General features: G+C 37.2%; 1 protein-coding gene across 3 annotated transcripts in view; it reads left to right on the top strand.

The window, feature by feature from the left end:
- Positions 1-25,918, top strand: part of TMEM161B (transmembrane protein 161B) — a 95,140-nt gene that overhangs the window by 4,697 nt on the left and 64,525 nt on the right. The gene's annotated exons all lie outside the window — the stretch shown is intronic.

Raw genomic sequence — 25,918 nt, 5'->3', positions numbered from 1 at the left:
CGCGTTATGGTGAAAATGGCGTCTGTAGAAAATTTACTAAAGGAATAAAACTTTTTGCTCTGTTGTAAATTTTAAAAATTACAGGCCAACTATAATACAGTAGAAGTCTTTCCATTTTTTAGACTGATTTTGGGAGAAAGGTAGCTTGGAGCTATCACCTGAAATTGCAGGTATCTCAGGGCCTGTTTTATGTGTGTAGCATCCTGTAGTAAGTTATTGCTAGGAATGTAAAAAATTAAAAAGGTTGCAAACCCCTGCCCTAGTCAGTCAGAGCTAACGAGAAGTTTTTTTTGGGGGGGGGGGGGAGGGGGCGGGGCATTATCTTTGGCAAAAGATAATGATGGCACTGGGTGTTTTTTTTTTAATGTGGTATGTTAGAAGAGAAATAAATGTAATAAGCTCAAAGAGTATAGAGGAGAGAAATTCTGGCTTGAGTTGGTGGTGTAGTCATGTAAAAAAAAATTTTTTTTTTTTTTTTTGTAGTAGGTGATATTTCAACTGAATTCAAAAAGCGAATTAGGACATTAGTTCTCAAACTTCAGTTTGCATAGAAATCATCTGTGACGACTTGATAAAAATGCCTGTCTGAACCCAATTATTGGGGGATGGAGTTGCAGAATCTCATTTTTAACAAGTTCTGCGGTCAAGTCTGAAGCTGGTGACCCTTAAACCACACTTTGAAGACTTTGATGGAGATGTTGAAGGTTCTTGTGTTAGCTGAGTGATAATCAAATCAGACATGTACAGCTTGAAGGATGGTTTCAGCAGTTAACCACAAAATGGCAGAGATTTGGGTTCCTTCCCAATTCTCTGAATTTCTTTTCTTCCTTCTTCACTACTTTCCTAAAGAGGCTTAATTGAAATAATATTATAGACGGCTTTCTTGTTTAGCATTTGGTTGACTCAATGTTAATTCTTAAGACTATGGTTTATACGTTGAGCTTTGGTCTATTTTGTTAGTTTAGTTCTTTGCTTTGGGGTAGAAACTTGAAGTGACTTAAATTGATTATAGAAAATTCGAAGATATTCTGAAGTGTTCATTTCTAAGAGATAACTATTGTTTTCTTGACATGAGTTTAGTCAAGAATGAACACAACTTACCCTCAAGGAGTTTCCCAGAAATAAATTTGTCTATAAACTGCCCTCCTACTCTTTCTGTATAACCTATGTTTGAGTTACAGAAAAAATAATCTTTAAAGTTCTAGGGATATGAATATTCTCTTAGTTTTGTTTGAATTGATTGTAACTTGTTTCACCAGGCAAATATTTTTAAAACAATGCTCTTTTTTAAGGACATTTGTTTAATCATTCTCTAAGTATTAAGCTTCATCTATATGCCGCATAGGAAACCCTGATGGTGTAGTGGTTAAGTGCTATGGCTGCTAACCGAAAGGTCGGCAATTCAAATCTACCAGGTGCTCCTTGGGAACTCTATGGGGCAGTTCTACTCTGTCTTATAGGGCTGCTATGAATCGGAATCAACTCAATGGCAATGAGATATGCCAGATACTATTTTTGGTAACCAGGATATAACTTTTACAAAATAATCTTTGCCTTTATGAAGCTTCTATTTTATCGGGAGAATCTGATTATAATCAAATGATGAGATAGATGCGTAATATGTCAGTAGTGGTAAATGCAACAATGGAAGATAAAGCAGAGTAAGTAGATAGAAAACAGTTGGGGTGGCTGTTTTAGAAAGAGCATTCAGGGAAGGCCTCAGTGAGGAAGTGACATTGGAACAGATTTGAATCCATATGTAAATATGTATTTTCTGTCTGGTACTTACCAGTAGAAATTTATGAACTACATCCTTAAATTATTGTAATCTATCTAAAAAACAGACAAAAAATTCACACTGTCTTCCGTTGTGTAAATCTTTCAATAAACTGATATGTCACCTTTCCAGTGAACAGAAAAATGATAGAAATTTGATTTAAAAAACCCAATGATAGCAATATTAACTTTTATTTAATAGATTGCATTTTTGTGCTACATATTTTTAGTCTTTTGAGTTGTTAACGGTTCTCAAGAGGATATAATGCACTCACTTAAAATAACCTGATTTTACACTCTGTCTTTTACTTATATAAAGTATAGTAATCCTGTTGGCAAAGTAGGTTAAATATCTTTTGTATTTTAGCTATAAACTTTAAGTTTTGGAAAAATGTCCTGGAATAATTTCAGTTTTTGTGGTACTTTGATTTGATACTCAGGATCTTAATATTGGATTATAAGTATAAATAAACAAATGACATTGAAAGTCCACTTAAACTAGAACTAGGAGACTTCTATAGCTTGGCTCTTAAGATTCTGTAACTCTGATGTGAATTGATGACTATTATTGATTTTAACTGTGTAGACTTTAGATTTTTGAGAAACATTGTGGACTTATGCTCCAAACATCCTATAAGGCACTAGGGATAAAATACTGAGTAAGATGGTGTTTGCTTAGCCTTCAAGGAAGTCGGTCTAGGAGGAGAAATAGGTACATGAACAAAACATAGTATGTTTAGTAGAATGTATATTGGGGACACAAAGGAGGAATATTCCATTTGTATGGGATTCAAAAAGGGTCTTACAAAGAAGGGTTGGTTGACTGGATCTTTAAGGGTAAGTGTAAGTTTGTATGGTAGATAAAAAATTGAATTTTGCTTGTCCTCAATAACAATAATAACTATTTATCAAGCAGTTAATATTTATCAGGTACTGTTCTAAGCCCTAGTAGTGCAGTGCTTAAAAAGAGCTTGGCTGCTAACCAAAAAGTAAGATGTGGCAGTCCGCTTCCATAAAGATTTACAGCCTTGGAAACCTATGGTGCAGTTCTTCTCTGTTCTACAGGGCCACTGTGAGGCAGCGGCAAAGGGTATGAGCATTTGATGTGTCACACTTGTTCCGAGATTGTCTCACAGTAATTCCATTTCTTTTACTCCGAGGGCCCTAAGGATTGGCTCTCTCCCTTTCCTTTCTATTTTGACGACCTATTGTTTGCGGATAGGGCTTTGTTTCTTCCCTGAGGTGCAAAAAAGAATGTAGTGTTATAGAGTACTTTGCCTTCCCTTGGATTTTAAGGTTTTCGCTGCTAGGAACATTGGGCAGAAGTCTTCTTTCCTTTCCTCCTTCCCTCCTCCCTCCCTCTTTTCTCGAAGATATTTTAGGGGAAATTGATCAAACCCTTGATGATAATGGGTTTTAGCAGTAAAAATTGTTAGAAGTAGAGAGGTTTGGGTTTTGAGGAGGAGATGAGATGTAAATCCTAAGGGACACTGGAGGGAGAAAGGGAAGCTTTACTCCACTAATAGAAATTACTTATGAAGAAGGAACTTCACAGGCTGTTCTGCTTCATATTATGTGATTGTAGACTGCCAGCAGTTAATGCCCAAATACTTGACAGTGTTACGCTGTGGCTGTTTTTCTTACCTACCAAAAAACCCAAACACGTTACCATCAAGTCAATTCCGACTCATAATGACCCTATAGGGCAGGTAGAACTGCCTCATAGAGTTTCCAAGGAGCGCTTGGTGGATTCGAACTATCAGCCTTTTGGTTAGCAGCTATAGTACTTAACCACTATGCCACCAGGGTTTTCTCTTCTTACCTAGCTAGGCTTAATACTTTTATCTTTGTGACAAGCAATAGAAGTCTTTTGAAACATTATTCTAAATTGTTTATTTCTTCATATAGTTATCTTTGTTTGCTCTTTCACAGTGTTTACTTGATTTTTGTTATCTTTTACCCCGTGAATGCTGCTGTTTGCCCCAATGCAATGATCCACTTAGAAAAAGCAATGTCATAGCTTTCTGCTTTCTTTTAGGAAGGTCATACGGTAGGATTCTATTCCACCAAAGTCAAGCTTCATTAACTTGAATGTCTATTAAGTATAATTATCATTTGAAAAGACTTTGGCTATTTTTACGTTGAGAATAAATGGATTAGAAAATGGTTCCACTTCTTTGCAGTATGTGGGCATATGTGTTTAAGTACTCCGTAACTAGAATCATTTGTTTTGGGATTCAATCTTGCTCAAAAGAAAAACCTTGACGTTTTTTCTCAAGTCTTGATTTTAGTGGAGATTAAATTCATTAGTAGAATTTTACTTGTGTTTAAAGTGATGCTTACTGACTCCTCCCTCCCGCTTTCCCCATTAGATCAATTAACATTAGGACAGTGAAGCCTCATTGTGTCATTTATTCCTAGACAGTTTAGTTGTCTGGGTAGGTCAGATGTTTCAGGTTGAATATACCAATCTTTTCTTTATAGTCTTTCTTTAGGAAGAAAGAGAAAGTAGGAAGTAATCCGGATAACTGTAATTAGAAATAATTGCTAACAAAATATGTTTTCTAATCATTAGGGTAAGAAAGGTTTGGAAACATTTATAGTAATGTCAGCCGTAACTTTGAGACTTTTTTAGTTTAATTTTTAAGATTAAATTTCATCTTTAAGATTAAAATTGTTTTCTAACTTGATTTCAACTAACATTTATTGAGTGCTTATTCTTGATTTTTATAGAGAGCTTCCCAATTAATCATTCTATCAGAAGCATTTAAGGTTATCATAGTTCTTTTTCTTGATAGCCACTAAAAAGAAAATTTTCAAATCATAAAGAATATGAATCATTTAAGAAGGGAGAATTTGCCAGGTATCTGAGATAGATTTTTTTTTTTTTTTTTAAACTGTAGATCTTTTGGCATTCACAAGTGTTCCGTGAGAGAAATTCCCACAAACCACTAATCAAGATGAGAATACTGGGCAGTGGACTAGGTCTGTTGCTTTACATTAACTTGGAACTCTAGTTTCCCTTCAGATCTCTTATAAATGTTGGTGGTGGTGTTAGGTGTCATCAAGTCAGTTCCGACTCATAGCAACCCAATGCACAACATAACTAAACACTCACTGCCCAGTCCTTCGCCATCCTTACAGTCGTCATTATGCTTGAGCCCATTGTTGCAGCCACTGTGTCAGTTCATCTCTTTGAGGGTCTTCTTTTTTGCTGACCCTCTACTTTACCAACCATGATGTCCTTCTCCAGAGACTTATCCCTCCTGACAGCATGTCTAAAGCAAGCCATCCTTGCTTCTAAGAAGCATTCTGGTTGTACTTCTTCCAAGACAGATTTGTTTGTTCTTTTAGCGGTCCACGGTATATTCAATATTCTTTACCAACACAATCCAAATATGTCAATTCTTTGGTTTTCCTTACTTATCGTTCCGCTCTCACATGCATATGAGGTGATTGAAAACACTGTGACTTGAGTCAGGTGCACTTTAGTCTTCAAGGTGACATCTTTGGTTTTCAACTCTTTAAAGAGGTGCTTTGCAGCAGATTTGCCCAATGAAATGCGTCTTTTGATTTCTTGACTGCTGCTTCTTGGGTGTTGATTGTTAGTCTAAGTAAAATGAAATCCTTGATAGCTTCAGTCTTTTCACCATTGATATGTTGCTTATTGGTCCAGTTGTGAGGATTTTTGTTTTCTTTATGTTGAGGTGTAATCCATACTGAAGACTGTGGTCTTTGATCTTCATCACTAAGTGCTTCAAGTCCTCTTCACTTTCCACAGGCAAGGTTGTGTCATCTGCATAACACAAGTTGTTAAGGAGTCTTTCTCCAGTCCTGATGCTCTGTTCTTCATTTAGTTCAACTTCTCGGACTATTTGCTCAGTGCGCAGATTGAATAGGTGTGGTGAAACGATACAACCCTGATGCATACCTTTCCTGACTTTAAACCACACAGTATCCGCTTGTTTTGTTTGAGCAGCTGCCTGTTGATCTGTGTACAGATTCCTCACAAGCACAGTTAAGTGTTCTGGAATTCCCATTCTTTTGAAATGTTATCCATAATTTGTTATAATTCACACAGTCGAATGCCTTTGCATAGTCAATAAAACACAGGTAAACTTCTTTCTGATATTTTCTGCTTTTAGCCAGGATCCGTCTGACATCAGCTGTGATATTCCTGGATTAATATTAGTTCATTTAATCCATATGAGGAAAGGATTATTATTCATTCCCATTAGCAATAACTGTACATGACAGGTTTTGATGGTGGTTTAGAATTGGTAAATCTGTGAATGCCAAAGATCTATTGTGTATTTAAAGTATTGCAATCATAGACAATAAGATCTGCTTGAGATTTTAGAGATCCTTTGCCAACTGTTGTCATTTTGTAGATAAAGAATGAGTCCCAGAGAGGGCTTGGTAATTGTTGTTAGCTAGTTAGTGACAGAATTACTTAGATCCTAATGTGTTTAATTATTTTACCCATTAAAATATACACAGTGAATGTGTCTTTCTAAACAGTTTATGTTAACATTGGGGGAAAAAAAAAAAGGCAGTTTTTTTGAATCATAGCAACCCCCCCATGTGCCAGAGTAGAACTGTGCTCTGTAGGATTTTCCATGGCTGATTTTTTGGAAGTAGATTGCCAAGCCTTTCTTCTGATGTGCTTCTGAGCGGACTCCAGCCTTTTTATTAGTAGTCATGCATGTTGACCATTTGCAGCAGTCTGCTTCCATAAAGATTTACAGCCTTGGAAACCTATGGTGCAGTTCTACTCTGTCCTACAGGGTTGCTGTGATTCAGAATGAACTCGATGGCAATGGGTTTGGTTTTTGGTTTTGGGTAGGAATGCATATTAGATTTCCTTGGTTTTTGTGCATCTTAAAAATTCAGAGTTAAACTTAAATTTTTATTTTAAAGTTATTTAATGAAGCTTTATTATTGTACTTACCCAAGTGTAATTTTTAGCTTATTTAAAAGAAAGTATTTGTAACACATATGTGTATTGAATTAAAAGGAGGGGATTATGTTGTAAAAATAGATGATACCTTTCTCTTAGATATGTAGAAAGCACAATGTATTGTCTTTTGATCTTAAAGTGAATGCTTCTTTATGGTAACGTTCAGTGCTTGCTTGAGAGTAGGAACCTGATTGTAGTGAAGTATAGTGGGCAAATTTATGCTTTATCCTTTTCTTTCATCTAAAAGGTAAATATTCATTCAACTTGTACTGAAAAATCTGTTATGCCAGGCACTTTGCTGGGAGGTGGGGGGTGGGACTGAAGAAATGAGATAAAATACAATTTTAGTGGAGAAGAGGCTCAAACTAGTGGTCACAGTTGAGTGTGATAAAGGCTATTTGGGAATTATGTATATGTTTTTTAGTAGAAGCTAGAAAGTTAAGGAAGACTTTATAGAGGATGTGAATGTTGAATAATAAGTAGGAATTGATTTGAACAAGATGATTTGTAAATTTCAAATATATGTCTTTTATTAGTTCCTTTGTATATAGACCAGTAGGAATATTTTCTACAATGTCAGAAACTACAGTAGTTAAGTAATAGTGGCAGAACTTAAGAAAGCCTTCTTTTGAACCTTTCGTTAGTTACTTTGCAGTACTATAATCAAACTTTTATTCCTATCTTGCCTAGAGATGAAGTGGCTTGTTAAAATCTTTAAAAATGTTTCATTTTCAGCAATATTTTAATGACTGGTATTGCTTTGAGATATTCCATAATTTATTCAACCTACTGTACTTGTGGAAAATTATCTTTTAAAATAACTAGTTCAACACCTATGTATTAAAATGCTTTGTAAAGTATATTTAATTAGAATGCCCTCTATTCTCGTGGCAAAAAAAAAAAAAAACCCTGCCCTCTGTTTTTGGTATTGTGTTTTTGTCTTACTAATTTATATTGGGGGAAATACTTTCTGGTAAGTTTATTTCTAAATTTAATCAAATTCTAAAAACTACCTTACACTACCACGTTCATGAGAAAGGTGGGAGCTGCTGTTTTTGAGCATAGTTTTTACCAACTTCATGTAATCCTTAAGAAATTTAGAATGTGTTAGAACATTTTGTTGAGGATTTATGCTTTTTGACCTTAGGTTTTAAACTACATTAAATTTCTTATTTCTTCTGAGTTGGGAAGTAGTAAAAATTTCTGCTTGTGCTTTTTACTTTGAAGAAGTTAAGAATGTATTTTGTGCTACTAAGCATTGATGCTGGCGAACCCAACTAATTCTCTAAACAATTAAATTTGAAAATCCACACGCGTGAGTTTTTGGGTGGCACAAATGATTACATGCTTAACTACTAGCCAAAAGGTTGGTGAATAGAACCCACCCAGAGGTGCCTCGGAAGACAGGCCTGAAGATCTGTTCTCAAAAGGTCACAGTCTTAACAGCCTTGTGGAGCAGTTCTACTCTGAGTCAGAAATGACTTGATGTCAACTAACAATAATATGCCTGAGTTCCAATCATAGTTGTTGATGATTGTGTTTTACAGTCCCCTTTCTCTCATTTTAGTTTCTTTATAATTTATTTGTGAATTATACTTTTGAGCTTTATGAAATTGCCATTTTGTAGATCAAAATAGTTAAATATCAGTGATTTCATATGATTAAATCAGTAGATCTATATTAAATATCAATAAGTGACCTTATTCTTTAGCTGCTTTCCTACTGAAGTCTTCCGTTATTTTCATTTCAGACTTAGCATAGGTCTTCCTTCGCTACTTTCAGACCAGTTTACTGTGTCTGTAAGGGCTGGAGCTATGTTTTAAAGCCATCTTACGTGCCAGAATAGCCCATGCATAATCAACCTGGGATAGACATAGTCTGTGGGAAAAAATTCTTTTTATTCATAATTATTTTAGGCAGCTTGTGTCTGCTTTGGTATTATATGGAATAATTTCTCTCCTGGAATAAATGTAGACAGTCCTGTCTCCTATTAAAGGACCTATTGGAAGTAACCATGTTTTAAAAACTCAGCTTGGGTCTGTCAGTCATCCTTGTGTATTATTTCATCAGACCTTTTCTTCTCAAGCTTTTGGCGTCTCTCACTCGCATTGCCAGAATGGTAATCCTGGTTTTTAATCTCATGACATTTTGCCTCATCTTCCTGACCATGGGTTGGTATAGTTATGCTTCAAGGTCTTCTCTCAAACTTTGTCCACTTTGGTGATTTCTTTGTTTTGATCAGCCACTTTGTTATCTTGCATTTTCCTATTCGTGTAACCTCTACCACGTCCTAAATCCGTATTGATCATTTTTATAATGTACCTAAGCTGCCGATCCATGCAGACTTGCAGTGGCTTGGCAATCATTCAGTCAATTCCTATGTTCATTTTTCCCTGTATTCTCAAAATGACTTTCAACCACCCACCCCACCCCCTTTGTTTTATAGCTTAACTCCTCACCCTATTCTGGCCTGTTGCTTCTGTTACCCTGGCTAAGTTCATATAACTTCTGAAAACCCGTTTTCCGATTTTATGCCTTTTCATATCTATCTATGCTTCTGTCCACTAGGTCTTATAAAGTTTCTTTTTATGCTTTTGATCCACACTTAACTCCTTTCTAGAATATTCAGCTCTGCCCCTAATGTTGGTTCCTTCCCTTTTGCATTAAGCATGTACACCCCCCGCCCACCCATATATATGAATCATTCTAGAAACCCTGGTTGCACAGTGGTTAAGAGCTCGACTGCTCACCAGAAAGTTGGCACTTTGAATTCATCAGCCGCTTCTTGGAAACTCTATGGGGCGGTTCTCCTCTGTCCTATGGGTTGCTATGACTTGGAATCTGCTTGACGGCAACAGGTTTATTCTTGCAGCCATCAGATTTTTCCTTTAGTGCATAGTTTCTTTAAGGAATGATTATGCCCATTATTTTCATATAATCACCTGATTTTTAATCTTACCTACTGAAACTTTCGTTACAGAAATAATTAGTAATCTCATGCCTAATTCCTTTATTTCCTCTAAATATCTTTTTTTTTTTTTTCCTCTTGTTTTTGAAGCTGTTTTAGTTCAAGCTCTTATGGTGTTGCTTGGACTATTTCTGTGGATTTTTTTTATTATTATTTAACCCTTTGTTTCCAATTACTTTTACCCCTCCCAATTTGTTTTTCCACTGTAGTGGTAGAGTTATCCTTCCAAATTACATTTGATATGGTTACTTTCAGGCATAGGATCCTGGACTCCTTTCCAAGTACTTGCAGAAAAGTCCATTTTGTGTAACACTTACTGAAATCTAGTCATGTGGAACTTTTCATTTTGGAGTCATGCCGTTTGCTCTCTTTGTATAGATAGATGTGCCTGCCTAAAATTCTCTTCCTTTCCTATTCTGATAGTAGAATACTTTTTTTTTTTTTTAAAACCCTGTGGGACTTCCTGATGTCACCTCTGTGAATCAGTCCTTCCCAGAACTCCCATGCTCCCATGACATTGGGCACTGACCTCTAACCGTACCACTTAGCACATTTTATTTGTAGGTGCCAGTGAAGTGTGGCACTTTCAAGAGTTGGATAAAATCAACACATGGTAGAAGAAATGAATTATATCCCCTTACCTGGAACTTAGATATGTATTGGTTCCAAGGTCTATGGTAGATTAGATTGCAGCCACATCAATGGTATTTACATATTGAAAGATAGAATAATTTTTAGATAAGTTTTATTTAAAGAAAGAGTATATCAGTAGGAGAGCTTATCAGTTGAAAGTCTAGAAAAACAGTTTAAATAGACAGAATTGAACATATGTATCCGGTACTATTTAAGATTGGGGGCCCTGGTGGCACAGTGGCTAAGCGTTTGGCTGCTAACTAAAAGGTCAGTGTTCGAATCCACCAGCCGCTCCTTGGAAACCCTATGGGGCAGTTCTACTCTGTCCTGGAGGGTCGCTGTGAGTCAGAGTCATCTTGATGGCAATGGATTTGGTTTTGGTTTTTTATTTAAAATTGGAAGTATTTTACCCTCTACAGAGCTCTTCTGTATATTTTATCAGACTTCAGCACTGCCTGAATGAAATATCCTTCAATGATATTTGTTGCGCTTTGCTCTAAATCACTGCTCATCAAGGAGCCCACTTGTAATTTGGCTTTCAGTGTAGCATTAGTGGAAACCCTTGTGGCATAGTGGTTAAGAGTTCGGCTGTTAACCAAAAGGTCAGAGTTTGAATCCACCAGGCACTCCTTGGAAACCCTTTGGAGCAGTTCTACTCTTTCCTATAGGGTCACTATGAGTTGGAATCGAATTGAATTGATGGCAACGGCTTGGGTTTTTTTTTGTTTTTTTTTTAGGTAGCATTAAGATGTTGGAACACTTAATATACTTGCATATCTTATCCACTTGGTAGTTTTGTATTTCACTGTAAATTAATTGATAAAACTCTTACAAGTTTTATTGTTATTTGTGTGCATTCTGAAAAGCTGAGGGTGCAGCCAAGGTGCTGTCCACGGGTGGACTGTCTGAGGCTTGTCAGCCCTCTTCCTTGAGTTGCTTTCAGTTTACAACTTACCTGTCAGTGGCTCTACTATTCTTCTGGTCACCCAAACTAAAACATCCTAAAATGACCTTTGAGACATTCTTTGGTTATATTCTACAGTTCCTTCATGTTCTGTCACATTCAAAGTTTGATTTGTTTTTCTTCTGGAGTAGCCTTTATGTTCATTCCTTCTTAGCTTCAAGAACTGCTTGTTCCTCAGGTGTTGTCTTGAACAGTGTACTTACTCTCAGTCTAATTTTCCGTATATGTTACTTGCATTATTTTATCTTCCTACCTCTGACTGCTTAGAAGTTTTTAAGATGATTTTTTTTTAACACTTCAGCTAAATACCTTCTTGTGTTTCTAAAGTCTCCCAACAATCTAACAATTTATCTCTATCATATTTCTCACAATTTTTTGCTGTATGCTAGAGTGTGCTTTTGTTGAGCTAGACTTTTCACTGTTGTCATTTAGCTCCGAATTCCCTTTTACATTTTCATCTAAGTGATTTCAGTTTTCTTAGGTGTCGTTTATCCTGTGAGATTTTCATATCCAATTTTTTGAATTTCTGTAGCTCTTAAAGTACTGTGCAATTTTGTGCTCAAGTATTGTATATTTGGTGTTACCTATTTTGTTAATCTTGTCTATGAAATAAGGAGCCTTGGTGGCACAGTGGTTAAGCACTCAGCTGTTAACCGAAAGGTCAACGGTTCGAACTCACCAGCCGCTTCGCAGGATGAAGATGTGGCATTTTGTTTCTGTAAAGATTATAGCCTTGGAGACCTTATGGGACAATTCTACGCTGTCATATAGGGCTGCTATGAGTTGGAATGGGCTTGACAGCAATGGGGTAATGGTTTAATCTTTAAGGAAGCAGACTGCCACATCTTTCTTCTGGAGAGTGGCAGGTGGGTTCAGACTGCCATCTTTCGGTTAGCAGCTGAGCGCTTAACTACTGCACTAGCAGGTTCCTTCAGTAGAGTTTACAGCCTTGAAAACCCTATGGGGCAGTTCTACTCAGTTGTAAAGGGTCATATGAGTCGGAATCAACAGCAACAGGTTTGGTTTTGGTTTTTGGTGTATGAATTAAGTTCTGTTAAGAAAAATTTTTTGCAGTAATGACGTTTCTTTAATAAATACTAAGTTTCCTACTGTGTTCTCTGAACTATTCTAAATGGCATTGCTGTGTTTTGGATATAGCAGTTAGTTAAACAGACAAATATCCTTGTGTCAAGGGCCTGATAACAGCCAACAAGATGCTGGATGAATATTAGGCAGATAGTTTTTAATATGTACTTGTTAATTTAATTTTCATTTTCTGTTTATGATACAATTTCTGTAATGACATAATTTGGATTTACCATGATTTTTTTTTTTTTTTAACATTGTTGTCACATAATGTATGTTGATACAGCTCTTATCACCAAAGTAAGAAAGACTGCAGCCCTACTCCCTTAAGAAATGCTACTACAGGTCCTCGTCTCGTACCTGGGCTGTTGTCTTAGGACTGGTAGGCTGTTCTTCGCCTGTTCTTTAAATTGGCATCCAGAATGATTTTCCACAAATACTGATCTGATTATGTTGCTTTTCATGGTTTCCTATTGCCTTCAGGTTAAATTCTAAACCAGTTAGTTTTGCCCTTTAGTATCTGGGTTCAGTCTACTTTTTCTGTCTTACCATGCCATGTAAAGCAGTTATCACTGATGGTCTACCAAACTTTTGTTGACTTATGCCTTACCTTCCAGAGTGTCTTTTCTCAGCTTTTTTGCCCTTAGTTTCCCTCTCTCCTTCTGCTGTGTTCCCATAGAATCCTCTTTCTATCCTCTTAAAATTCTGTATTATGATAGTCTGTTTACTGTCCTAGTAGACTGGCTGCTCATTGATGGCAGGGACCTCACTCCGTTCTCGCTATTGCTAGTGATCTAATGCTTCACACAGGCAATTTGTTTTTCTCAGTGCATTTGTTGAATGCAGTGGACATAGTGAAAAAAGCATTAGGTTAGAAATTAGATAAGCCTGTAACTGGGTAGTTTTGCTATCTTGGTTGTTTGGAACCTGATTTCCTCATTTGTAAATTGTTCAGCGATGGTGCATTTAAATGCTCGAAGTGTTAGTTCTAAGATTTATATGAACCAGAGTTCAAATGACAAAGTTTATGCCTTCTTTGGTAGTATGATTGTTTGAGCATTTAGAAGTCTGTCTCAACGTGCCTTGCTATCTATCACTAAAACATCTAAGCAGTTCAGAAAAAGTAGGAAGGTCAACGGGTAATGTTTTCTTTCTTTTTTCTCCCTTCCACTTGCTTAGGGAGATGATAATTGAAACCATTTGGGCTGGTCTGAGTCCCAAGTATATATGCAAATATGCCTTTTAATGGCATACAACGCATTTGTTGTTTCAATCTGTTTGTCAGCAGGAGAGCCAGTTTAATGAAACATAACAAAATGTCAACTCCACTGAGGTTGACACAACATTCAGAGTTTGAATTTTAAAATTACACCATGTATGTATTTAAGTTTTGAGAGTTTTATTGTCAGTATTGACAAACAAGATATAGTATTGCTATTTGGTGTATTTTATTTCTTGGAGAATTGTTTAATTTTCCTTGGTAAGAATTTTTTTTTCCAAGCCTACCCAGAAACTATTACTGACAAAAATTGAAATGATCATTCTTCTAGAGACTAAAGGCAAATAACTTTTCTTGCTCTTCATGGCCTCAGGTTAATAGATGTTGGAAAGGTTGAAACCTAAGTTGCCCCAACATTTCACCCTTTTTGGGTGCTTATGAGCTATTTCATAAACGACTTTCCCCAGTTCTAGTTATCAAGAGAATCAGGGCCTAGGGGCAGTAAATACAGACAGAAGCCATCTCTTTGGTCAAGTTATTGTTTTGAAGCCTTAATAAAACCATTAAGGCTACTTGAGTCAATGACCCATATGGTTGTGTGTTTGAGACTTCAGCTCTGATGGGCTTTAGTAGCTTCGCTGCGCCTTTGCCCAATTTAACAGTCTCCTGTTGTGAAATTTATGTTTAAGTTCATAGCTAAATTTGTTTAATTGTCCTCCTTCAATTAAATGGGAATAATTGAAAAATATTTAGGGAATTTGATTTTTAAATTAAATTTTTCAAAAATTCTGCTTTTGTATAAACTTTGACATACATAAATGCTAAGTTGGACAGTGAAGACAGAATATTAGAATTTATTTTTAAGTTTTAAATTATTGTACGTCTTAATGAAGGTGATGCTCTCTATTTTAATACGCTAATCCCTGGCGTGTACACTGTAATTGTCAATTGTGTAGTAATATATAAAATTTGACCTGTGCTTAATATTAACGATGTCATAAGATTGATAATATAATTCTGGAAAATGACTTCCGTTTTGAAAATATATTCCAAAGACTGTTTTCAAAACATATATGAAAAGGAATAACTGGTAAAATATTTTCTCAAAATTTTAAAATTACCTTTCTAAAAGATTATGTAGATTCTTACATTGGGCTAAAAATGACATATTTTCTCTCAGTAACGCATAGTCACCTAGCAGCAGATACATTCCAGAAAAGATTTACTGAGTTGTGTTAGAAAGTTGGAAGAATACTTTTATTATATAACAATATGTTCAACACAGTATACAGTTGAGGTTTTTGGAAAACATTTTCTGCTTCATTTAGAAAGAGGAACATGGCATAATAAAGGAACGGAGTGAGGTTGCACTTTTGCATTGAACATTTGTTAATCAAACAGTAACTGCAATACCAAAAACATGCCAGCTGTATCATAGTGTTTGTTCTTCTTAGGGTCAGTCTCTTTATCTCTTCTTTAACTCCATCTTCGAGTTCTTTAAGTTCTTTAGAACCCACTTCTCTCTTGTGTACCAGAAATACTGCTCTAATTTAGAGCACCATTTCTTGTCTGGGTTATTGCAGAAACCTAGTTGATATTTCTAATTCTAGTCAATCCAGTTTGCTGATTTTTTTGTTTGTTTTTGCCTTCACATACACCCTTGAGAGCGGGTCCATAAGCTTAGTGATTTGGAGGAAAGGGAAAGAGTTGGGCCAGATGTTCCCTTCCCCAGTTCCTATTTTACTAGATATACCTTCCAGATCAATCTTTCTGAAATACCGTTTAATAGCTGTGACATTTATTAGATGTGACTAAAGATATGATTTCTGTTGTTAAAGAGCTTACACTCCAATAAGTCATTAATACATGTTTGTGAGAGGTGGCAGATTCTGTGAGACTATCACTTATTTTATTCAAGGCTAGGTTGAGGTCTACTTTGTCCAAAAAAATTTCCCTGACTAAGAAATAAAAACAAAGCATCTTTTGTTTTTAAGCCTGTAGTCTCGAATAGACCAACCTGACACACTTGCTAATACACTTCTTGGCCTTGCTCTGGCTGAAACAGTTCTTTGTAATGGCATTCATTGTATGGTTATTGCAGAGCTTCTATCACAAACCATACAGAAAATAGGGTAGTAAATTCAGGTGATAGGAAATAGGAAAAAAAAAAAAAAGCTAAAAATGTAACCTTTGATGTTAAATTAATATTAAAATGGTCTAGACCTTAACCCAGTTGGTAGAATTCAAGGCATTAAAATATTTACAGATAAAACATTATTGGAGGTGGGCATGGTGTGTGTATATATATATATATATATTTTTTTTTAATATAATTTTTATTGTGCTCTAAGTGAAAGTTTACAAATCAAGTCAGCCTCTTCACACAAAAACTTATATACACCTTGCTACATACTCCCAATTACCCTCCACCTAATGAGACAGCCCGCTCTCTCCCTACACTCTCTCTTTTCGTGTCCATTTCGCCAGTTTCTAACCTCTACCCTCTCATGTCCCCTCCAGGCAGGAGATGCCAGCATAGTCTCGTGTCCACCTGATCCAATAAACTCACTCCTCACCAGCATCCCTCTCCAACCCATTGTCCAGTCCAATCCATATCCGAAGAGTTGGCTTCGGAAATGGTTCCTGTCCTGAGCCAACAGAAGGTCTGGGGGCCATGACCACCGGTGTCCTTCTAGTCTCAGTCAGACCATTAAGTCTGGTCTTTTTATGAGAATTTGGGGTCTGCATCCCACTGCTCTCCTGCTCCCTCAGGAGTTCTCTGTCATGTTCCCCATTATGGCAGTCATTGGTTGTACCTAGGCACCATCTAGTTCTTCTGGTCTCAGGATGATATAGTCTCTGGTTCATGTGGCCCTTTCTGTCTCTTGGGCTCGTAATTGCCTTGTGTCCTTGGTGTTCTTCATTCTTCTTTGATCCAGATGGGTTGAGACCAATTGACATATCTTAGATGGCTGCTTGCTAGCGTTTAAGACCCCAGATGCCACTCTTCAAAGAGGGATGCAGAATGTTTTCTTAATAGATTTTATTATGCCAATTGACTTAGTTGTCCCCGGAAACCATGGTCCCCAAAACCCTGCCCCTGTTACACTGGCCTTCGAAGCATTCAGTTTATTCAGGAAACTGCTTTTGGTTTAGTGCAGCCGTGCTGACCTCCTCTGTATTGTGTATTGTCTTCCCCTTCACCTAAAGTAGTTCTTATCTACTATCTAATTCATGAATACCCCTCTCCCACCCTGCCTACCTCCACCATCTCGTAACCACAAAAGAATGTTTTTTTCTCAGTTTAAACTATTTCTCAAGTTCTTATAATAGTGGTCTTATACAGTGTTTGTCCTTTTGCAACTAATTTCACTCAGCATAATGCCTTCCAGGTTCTCCATGTTATGAAATGTTTCACAGATTCCTCACTGTTCTTTATCGATGCGTAGTATTCCATTGTGTGAATGTACCACAATTTATTTAATCCATTCATCCGTTGATGGGCACCTTGGTTGCTTCCATCTTTTTGCTATTGTAAACAGTGCTGCAGTTAACGTGGGTGTGCATATATCTGTTCGTGTAAAGACTCTTATTTCTCTAGGATCTATTCCAAGGAGTGGGATTTCTGGATGGAATGGTAGTTCTATTTCTAGCTTTTTAAGGAAGTGCCAAATTGATTTCCAAAGTGGTTGTACCATTTTACATTCCCACCAGCAGTGTGTAAGTGTTCCAATCTCACCACACCCTGTCCAGCATTTTATTATTTTGTATTTTTTGGATTAATGCCAGCTTTGTTGGAGTGAGATGAAATCTCATGGTAGTTTTGATCTACATTTCTCTAATGGCTAATGATCGTGAACATTTCCTCATGTACCTGTTAGCTACCTGAGTGTCTTCTTTAGTGAAGTGTCTATTCATATCTTTTGCCCATTTTTTAATTGGGTTATTTGTCTTTTTGCAGTTGAGTTTTTGCAGTACCATGTAGATTTTGAAGATCAGGCGCTGATGGGAAATGTCACAGCTAAAAACTTTTTCCCAACCTGTAGGTAGTCCTTTTACTCTTTTGGTGACGTCTTTGGATGAGCAGAGGTGTTTGGTTTTTAGGAGCTCCCAGTTATCTAGTTTTTCTTCTGCATTCTTAATAATGTTTTGTATACTGTTATGCCATGTATTAGGACTCCTAACGTTCCTATTTTTCTTCCATGATCTTTATTGTTTTAGATTTTATATCTAGGTCTTTGATCCATTTTGAGTTAGTTTTTGTGCATGGAGTGAGGTATGGGTCTTGCTTCATTTTTTTTTGCAGATGGATATCCAGTTATGCCAGCACCATTTGTTAAAAAGACTGTCTTTTCCCCATTTAACTGTTTTGGGGCCTTTGTCAAATATCAACTGCTCATATGTGGATGAATTTATGTCTGGATTCTCAATTCTGTTCCCTTGGTCTATGTATCTGTTCTACCAGTACCAGGCTGTTTTGACTACTGTGGCGGTATAATAGGTTCTAAAATCAGGTAAAGTAAGGCCTACCACTTTGTTTTTCTTTTTCAGTAATGCCTTATTTATCTGGGGCCTCTTTCCCTTCCATATGAAATTGGTGATTTGTTTCTCCATCTCATTAAAGAATGTCGTTGAGATTTGGATCAGAATTGCACTAAATGTATAGATCGCTTTTGGTAGAATAGACATTTTCTAATGTTAAGTCCTCCTATCCATGAGCAAGGTATGTTTTTCCACTTATGTAAGTCTCTTGGTTTCTTGCAGAAGTGTACTGTAGTTTTCTTTGTATAAGTCTTTTACATCTCTGGTAAGATTTATTCCTAAGTATTTTATCTTCTTGGGGGCTACTGTAAATGGCATTGGTTTGGTGATTTCCTCTTTGATGTTCCTTTTGTTGGTGTAGAGGAATCCAACTGATTTTGGTATGTTTATCTTGTATCCTAATACTCTGCTGAACTCTTCTATTAGTTTCAGTAGTTTTCTTGAGGATTCCTTAGGGTTTTCTGTGTATAAGATCATGTCATCTGCAAATAGAGATACTTTTACTTCTTCCTTGTCAATATGGATGCTCTTTATTTCTTTATCTAGCCTAACTGCTCTGGCTAAGACCTCCAACACAGTGTTGAATAAGAGCAACGATAAAGGGCATCCTTGTCTGGTTCTCGATCTCAGTGGGAATGTTTTCAGGCTCTCTCCATTTAGGGTGATGTTGGCTGTTGGCTTTGTATAAATGCCCTTTATTGTGCTGAGGAATTTTCCTTCTATTCCTATTTTGCTGAGAGTTTTTATCATGAATGGGTGTTGAACTTCGTCAAATGCCTTTTCTGCATCAATTGATAAAATGTGATTCTTTGTTTTGTTTATGTGGTGGATTACATTAATTGTTTTTCTAATGTTGAACCATCCCTGCATATCTGGTATGAATCCCTCTTGGTCATGGTGAATTATTTTTTTGATAGGTTGTTGAATTCTATTGGCTAGAATTTTGTTGAGGATTTTTGCATCTATGTTCATGAGGGATAAAGGTCTATAATTTTCTTGTGGTGTCTTTACCTGGTTTTAGTATCAGGGATATGGTGGCTTCATAGAATGAGTTTGGTAGTATTCCGTCCTCTATGCTCTGAAATACCTTTAGTAGTAGTGGTGTTAACTCTTCTCTGATAGTTTGGTGGTACTCTGCAGTGAAGCCGTCTGGACCAGGGTTTTTTTTGTTGGGAGTTTTTTGATTACCTTTTCAATCTCTTCCTTTGTTACGGGTCTATTTAGTTGTTCTACCTCTGTTTGTGTTAGTTTAGGTAGGTAGTGTGTTTCTAGGAATTCATCCATTTCTTCTAGGTTTTCAGATTTGAGTACAGTTTTTCATAGTGATCTGATATGATTCTTTTAATTTCAGTTGGGTCTGTTGTAATATCGCCCATCTCATTTCTTATTTGGGTTATTTGCTTCCTCTCCTGTTTTTCTTTTGTTAGTGTGATCAGTGGCTTATCAATTTTGTTGATTTTTTTCAAAAAACCAGCTTTTGGTCTTGTTAATTCTTTCAATTGTTTTTCTGTTTTCTATTTCATTTAGTTCAGCACTAATTTTTATTATTTTTTTTCTTCTGGTGCCTGAGGGTTTCTTTTGTTGCTGTCTTTCTTTTTGTTCAAGTTGTAGGGATAATTCTTTGATTTGGGCCCTTCTTTTTGTATGTGCATTTATTGATATAAATTGGCCTCTGAGCACTGCTTTTGCTGTGTCCCAAAGGTTCTGATAGGAAGTGTTTTCATTCTCATTGGAATCTGTGAATTTCCTTATTCCATCCTTAATGGCTTTTATAATCCAGTCTTTGAGCAGGATATTGTTCAGTTTCCAAGTTTTTGACTTCTTTTCCCGTTATTGATTTCCAGTTTTATGGCCTTATGGTCAGAGAAGATCCTTTGTAATATTTCAATGTTTTGGATTCTGCTAAGGCTTGCTTTATGACCTAATATGTGGTCTATTCTAGAGAATGTTCCATGTGCACTAGAAAAGAAGGTATACTTGGTAGTTGTTGGGTGGAGTGTTCTCTGTACGTCCATGAGGTCAAGTTGGTTGATTGTGGCATTTAGATCTTCCGTGTTTTTATTGAGCTTCTTTCTGGATGTCCTGTCCTTCACCAAAAGTGTTGTGTTGAAGTCTCCTACTATTATTGTGGAGCTATCTCTTTTCAATGCTGATAGTTTGTTTTATGTATCTTGCAGCCCTGTCATTGGGTGCATAAATATTTAATATGGTTATATCTTCTTGGTGTATTGTCCCTTTAGTCATTATATAGTGTCCTTCCTTATCCTTTTTCATGGGTTTAACTTTAAAGTCTGTTTAGTCAGAAATTAATATTGCCGCTTTTCCTCTATTTTGATTGTTGTTTGCTTGATATATTTTTTTCCATCCTTTGAGTTTTAGTTTGTGTCTCTAAGTCTAAGGTGTGTCTCTTGTAGGCAGCATATAGACAGATCTTGTTTTTTAATCCATTCTGCCACTCTCTGTCTGTATTGGTGCATTTAGTCCATTTACACTCAGGGTAATTATGGATAGGTATGAATTTAGTGCTGTCATTTTTATTTCTTTTTTTGTGTGTTGTTGACAGTTTCTTTTTCCCACTTAATTTTATGTGCTTAGTTGATTATATATTGTCCTTTACTCATATTTGTTGTTGTTGATTTTGTTTCTGCTGAGTCTCTATTATTTTCTTGTATTTTATTTTGATGAGTAGGATAGTTTGTCTCCTTTGTGGTTACCTTATTATTTACCCCTGTTTTTCTAAATTTAAACCTAACTTTTATTTCATTGTATCGCCGTATCTTCCTCTCTGTATGGAAGGTGTATGATTACATTTCATAGTCCCTCTTTATTATTTTAATGTTGTTTTCTTTTATATAATAACGTCGCTGTTACCCTGTTTTGGGCTTTTTTTTTTTTTTTTTTTTAATAATCTTGCTTCGTTTTTTTGGATTTCCCTGTCTGGGTTGACTTCTGGTTGCTCTGCCCAGTGTTCTAGTCTAGGGTTGATACCTGATATTATTGATTTTCTAACCAAAGAACTCCCTTTAGTATTTCTTGTGGTTTTGGTTTGGTTTTTATGAATTCCTTAAACTTGTGTTTATCTGGAAATGTCTTAATTTCACCTTCATGTTTAAGAGACAGTTTTGCTGGATATATGATTCTTGGCAGGTAGTTTTTTTCCCTTCCATTTTTTAAATATGTCATCCCATTGCCTTCTTGCCTGCATGGTTTCTGCTGAGTAGTACGAGCTTATTCTTATTGGCTCTCCTTTGTAGGTGACTTTTCGTTTATCCCTCGCTGCTCTTATAATTCTCTCTTTATCTTTGGTTTTGGCAAGTTTGATTATGTCTTGGTGACTTTCTTTTAATATCTACCTCATGTGGAGTTCGATGAGCATCTTGGATAGATATCTTCTCATCTTTCATGATATCAGGGAAGTTTTCGTTCAACATATCTTCAAAAATTCTCTCTGTTTTTTCTGTTATCCCTCTCCGTTCTGGTACTGCAGTCACTCGTAGGTCATTTCTCTTGATAGAGTCCCACATGATTCTTAAGGTTTCTTCATTTTTTTTTAATTCTTTTCTCAGATTTTTCTTCAAATATATTAGTGCCAAGTGATTTATCTTCGAGTTCAGAAATTCTAGCTTGTACTTGCTCAATTCTGCTCCTCAGACTTTCTATTGAGTTGTCTAATTCTGTAATTTTATTGTTAATCTTCTGAATTTCTGATTGCTATCTGTCTATGGATTTTTTCAGGTTATTAAACTTTTCATTGTGTTTCTGAATAATCTCTCTAATTTCTTCAGTTGCTTTATCTGTGTGTTCCTTAGCTTGTTCTGCGTATTGCCTCATTTCCTTCCTGATGTCTTGAGGGGTTCTGTATATTAAACTTTTGTATCCTGCATCTGGTAATTCCAGGAATGCACTTCCATCTAGAAGATCCCTGGATTCTTTGTTTTGAGAGCCTGTTGAGGTGATCATGGCCTGTTTGTTTATGTGACTTGATATTGACTGTTGTCTCCAAGCCATCTATAAGTTATTGTATTTGTTTTTGCTTGCTTACCGTGTCATAGCTTCTTGCTTTGGGTTGTTTTGGTATACCCCTGTGGGTTGCTTGAGTGAGCTAGCTTGATTATTTTCGCCTTTGGAACTCTGACGTCCTGTCCCCAGATGTCTAGAGCTGTTATCAGGTTTATCAGTCTAGGAGTCCATTCAGTTTTCTTGTGTGAATTCAGGTCAGGTTTTTAGGTAGCTGATCATCAAGTGTGTGGTACAGGCCCTGTTCTACAGTCTTAGAGGGTTAGGGGTGATTGGCGCATATACCGGTATCTGATTGCAGCAGGGGGTCATGCTCTGAACAAGGTAGGGGGCTGAGAATCAACCCCTAAGTGTGTCTGAGGAAAGCGAGTCCCTTTTCCCTAGAGTGTGCAGGTGGGTGGGTTCTGCAGACGGACCATGGGCACCCAGAGTTTTTGGTTGTGAGGACTGGGAGGTACCAGTTATCTTTGGACCCCTGTCTCAGGTTGCTGGGTGACCTGAGTGGAGGTACCAGTCCCTAGGTCCGTGATGTGGGTAGGTGAGGACCTTGTTTAATAGGCAATGCAGTGTCAAACATCAAACACTCACTTCTCCACTGCACAGCTGAAATGGTTGGAGCTTGCCAACAAGGGCCTATTTCAGGAGACACAGGTCCATGCAGTAGGGAAAGGTGCTCAAAGTCCACGGACGGTTTATGCCTGGACAGGAGCCGCTTCTGTCCTGATCTCCCCCAGTTAGTGGAGCTATGAAATTATCTTTTCCTCCAATTGCAAATTTTTTCCTCCCCCACGGCCAGGAGGATGGCCCTAGGTGCTCAACAGGGTCTATCTCAGGCCCAGGATATTCAGCCGCTGAAGCTGGTTTGGGGGGGGGTTGGGGGGGCAGCGGTAAAATATATGCAAGTACTTTGCTTTTGCCCAACGCACCGTTCTTCTCAGGTTCCGGAGGCATGAGTAGGCTGTGTGGCTGGCTGGTTCTCCCTGAGGAAACTGTGGCCGAATGCTAATACCAGCCCACCGCCGTTGCCACTGCGGGAATGGTGCCTGAGGGCTCCCCGCGATTCAGGTCCAGTAACTCCTCTCTGCTTCTGAACGGTCTCTTCCTTCCCCTGCCCCTCAGTTTGTTTTCTCAGCTTGCCTTTGAAGCTCAGGGCTCCCAGCTTGTCACAAATATACTCCTTTCACTTGTTTTTTCGGGTCTTTGTTGTAAAGAGGGCTTGCTGGAAGCGTTTGTCTATTCCGCCATCTTGGCTCTGTCTCCGGCATGGTATATATTTTAAGAGCCATTTTTACTTCCTTTTTTCCCTCTGTCTTTATTTAATCAGTTGACCTTTTACTAATTGATTTGTAGGAACTGTCTCTGTGTGTGATATCAAATAAGTAAAATTATCTCTGTTTTAAAAAAAAATACTTTATTGTGTTTTTGATCTCTTTCCGATGTGAGTTACAAATACTTTTTGTATTTTGCTTTGCCTTTCGAGTTTGTGGAAACACTGGTGGTGTAGTGGATAAGGGCTACAGCTGCTTAAGCAGAAGGTCAACGATTCAAGTCCACCAGGCAGTCCTTGGAAACTCTGTGGGGTAGTTCTACTTCGTCCTGTAGGGTCGTTAGGAGTCGGAATTGACACGATGGCAATGAGATTGGGTTTTTTTTTTTTTTTTGGTTATTCTGTACCAGGCACAATTCCTACCCACAGCTTGATGAGGTCAGTTGAAGTGTTAGCTCCATTTGATAGAAGAGGAAATGGAGGTGCAGAATGGTTAAATAACATGTTCAGAGTCATACAGCTAGTAGATGGCAGAGACCAGATACTAACCCGGGCAGTTTGAGTCTAGAGTCCAGTTCTCTTAAACCAATATGCTATACTACTCCCTTTTAAGTTTTTATACTTTTCTAATGTGTGTGTGTGTATTTATTTATTTTTTTTCTGGGTGGGGGCACATTAGGTTTGAGGTAGCAGACCAACTTTATTTTTGGACTGCTTAGATTAGTTGCCTGGAAGACTTTTTGGATAAAATTAATGGATAAAAGAAAATTACTGAATATATGTGTTATAGATGATATAAAATTGGCTTAATAGATGGTTATTCTAAAGCTTATTCAAGCAAATAAGGTCTAATAGCCGCAGAACAACAGTAGCTTATTGGAGCCACGAATTGTACTTTTTCCTGTTGGAATCATTAAATGTTCAAATATCATCTACAAGCAGTTATGAGTTTTTCATGATTCTCTAACCCCCAGCGGAGCCCTGGTGGCACAGTGGTTAAGAGCTACGTATGGCTGCTAATCAAAAAGTCGGCAGTTGAATCCACCAGATGCTCCTTGGAAACCATATGGGCAGTTCTACTCTGTCCTATAGGGTCTCTATGAGTTGGAATTGACTCTACGGGCAATTGTTTTGGTATGGTCTTTTTTTTTTTTTTTTTTAGGTAAGAGAAGGAGGAACCAGCAAAGGGAACCGTGTAGGACTAATTGACCCTTAAGGTGAAAGTAAAGCAGGGGAGAGTGGTTAGCTGTTTGAGATAATGCTGAGATTTAAGATGAGGACGGATAATTTGGCAGCACAGAGTGATCTTGATATGGTAGCTTTTGCAGTGGAATAGGCTGCAGCAGAAGTCAGATGGAAACTGTGTGGGATATGAGAAAATGAAAACAGAACAAATCTTTTGAAAGGTAGCTATGAATACCAGGAAGGGGCAGGAGGGCTGCAGTAAAAGGGTAAATTATTAATTTTTAGAAAGATAAAAGAGATTTATAGGTGTGGCAGTGATGGTGGGAAGGTTTTTAATAGAGAAGAGGTTGGAGAAGATGAGGAAAGAGGCTATTTGGTGGTTGAGATTTCTAAAGCTCAGAGGATGCATCCTGAAGCACAGATACAGGGGTTTACTTTATATTGTAGATGCTTTATAGTAGTAGAGAATATAGAAAAAGGTGGATCCAGAAGAAAGAGACTTACTGAGTTTGGGGTTGGCAAATGAGGGCGTTCCCATTTGATGGTATTTATTTTCTCTGTGAAGTAGAATATGTCATTTACTGAGTGGAAAGTTGGAAGTTTGAGGGGGTGTTGGAGATGTGAGGAGGGCGAGGATTTGAATTAGCCATTGTGAAAAGTAGGGGGGGATAGATGAGAAAAGTTAAGAATTGTTGGACATTATTGAAGGCCCACTGGAAGTTAGTGGTGAAAACATGAGTCAGATTTTCTTTTCTAGTGACTTTTGGGCCAGTTCTGCCTTCACACTCATTATAGTTAAATGTTTAATTATTCACTACCACCCTAGAGGAAGAAAGGCCTGAGGGTCTACTTAAGAAAATCAGTCAATGAAAACCTGCAAATCACAGTGGTCCAGCCTGCTACTGATCATGGGAATGGCACAGGATTGGGTGTTCTGTTATACATGGGGTTGCCATGATTTGGGGACCGTCTCAATGGCAGCTAACAACAGCCGCTACCACCCTAGCATTAAAACATAGGTATGCCACTATTAAAACTTGCCAAGCTAGTGTTTCAAGTATGTTGAGTAAATTGGAGAAAGATGAAGTAATCACTACTTGATACCCTTAACTTATGCAGAACGTTACTTCATTCACATAGATGGTGACCCTGAGGTAACTTGTAGAGGATTATGAGACAAGACTAAATATTTGAAGTGTAAACTTATGTGGTCTTCAGTGACAGAATAACACATACTTTAATAATAAACTCATTTTTATTTCTCTTAAAATGTAATTTTCAAAATGTATAGGAGGTTTAAA

The sequence above is a fragment of the Loxodonta africana genome, chromosome 2 (genome assembly GCF_030014295.1).
Source record: "Loxodonta africana isolate mLoxAfr1 chromosome 2, mLoxAfr1.hap2, whole genome shotgun sequence".
Lineage (NCBI taxonomy): Eukaryota > Metazoa > Chordata > Mammalia > Proboscidea > Elephantidae > Loxodonta > Loxodonta africana.
This window is presented reverse-complemented; position numbering and strand designations above follow the sequence as displayed.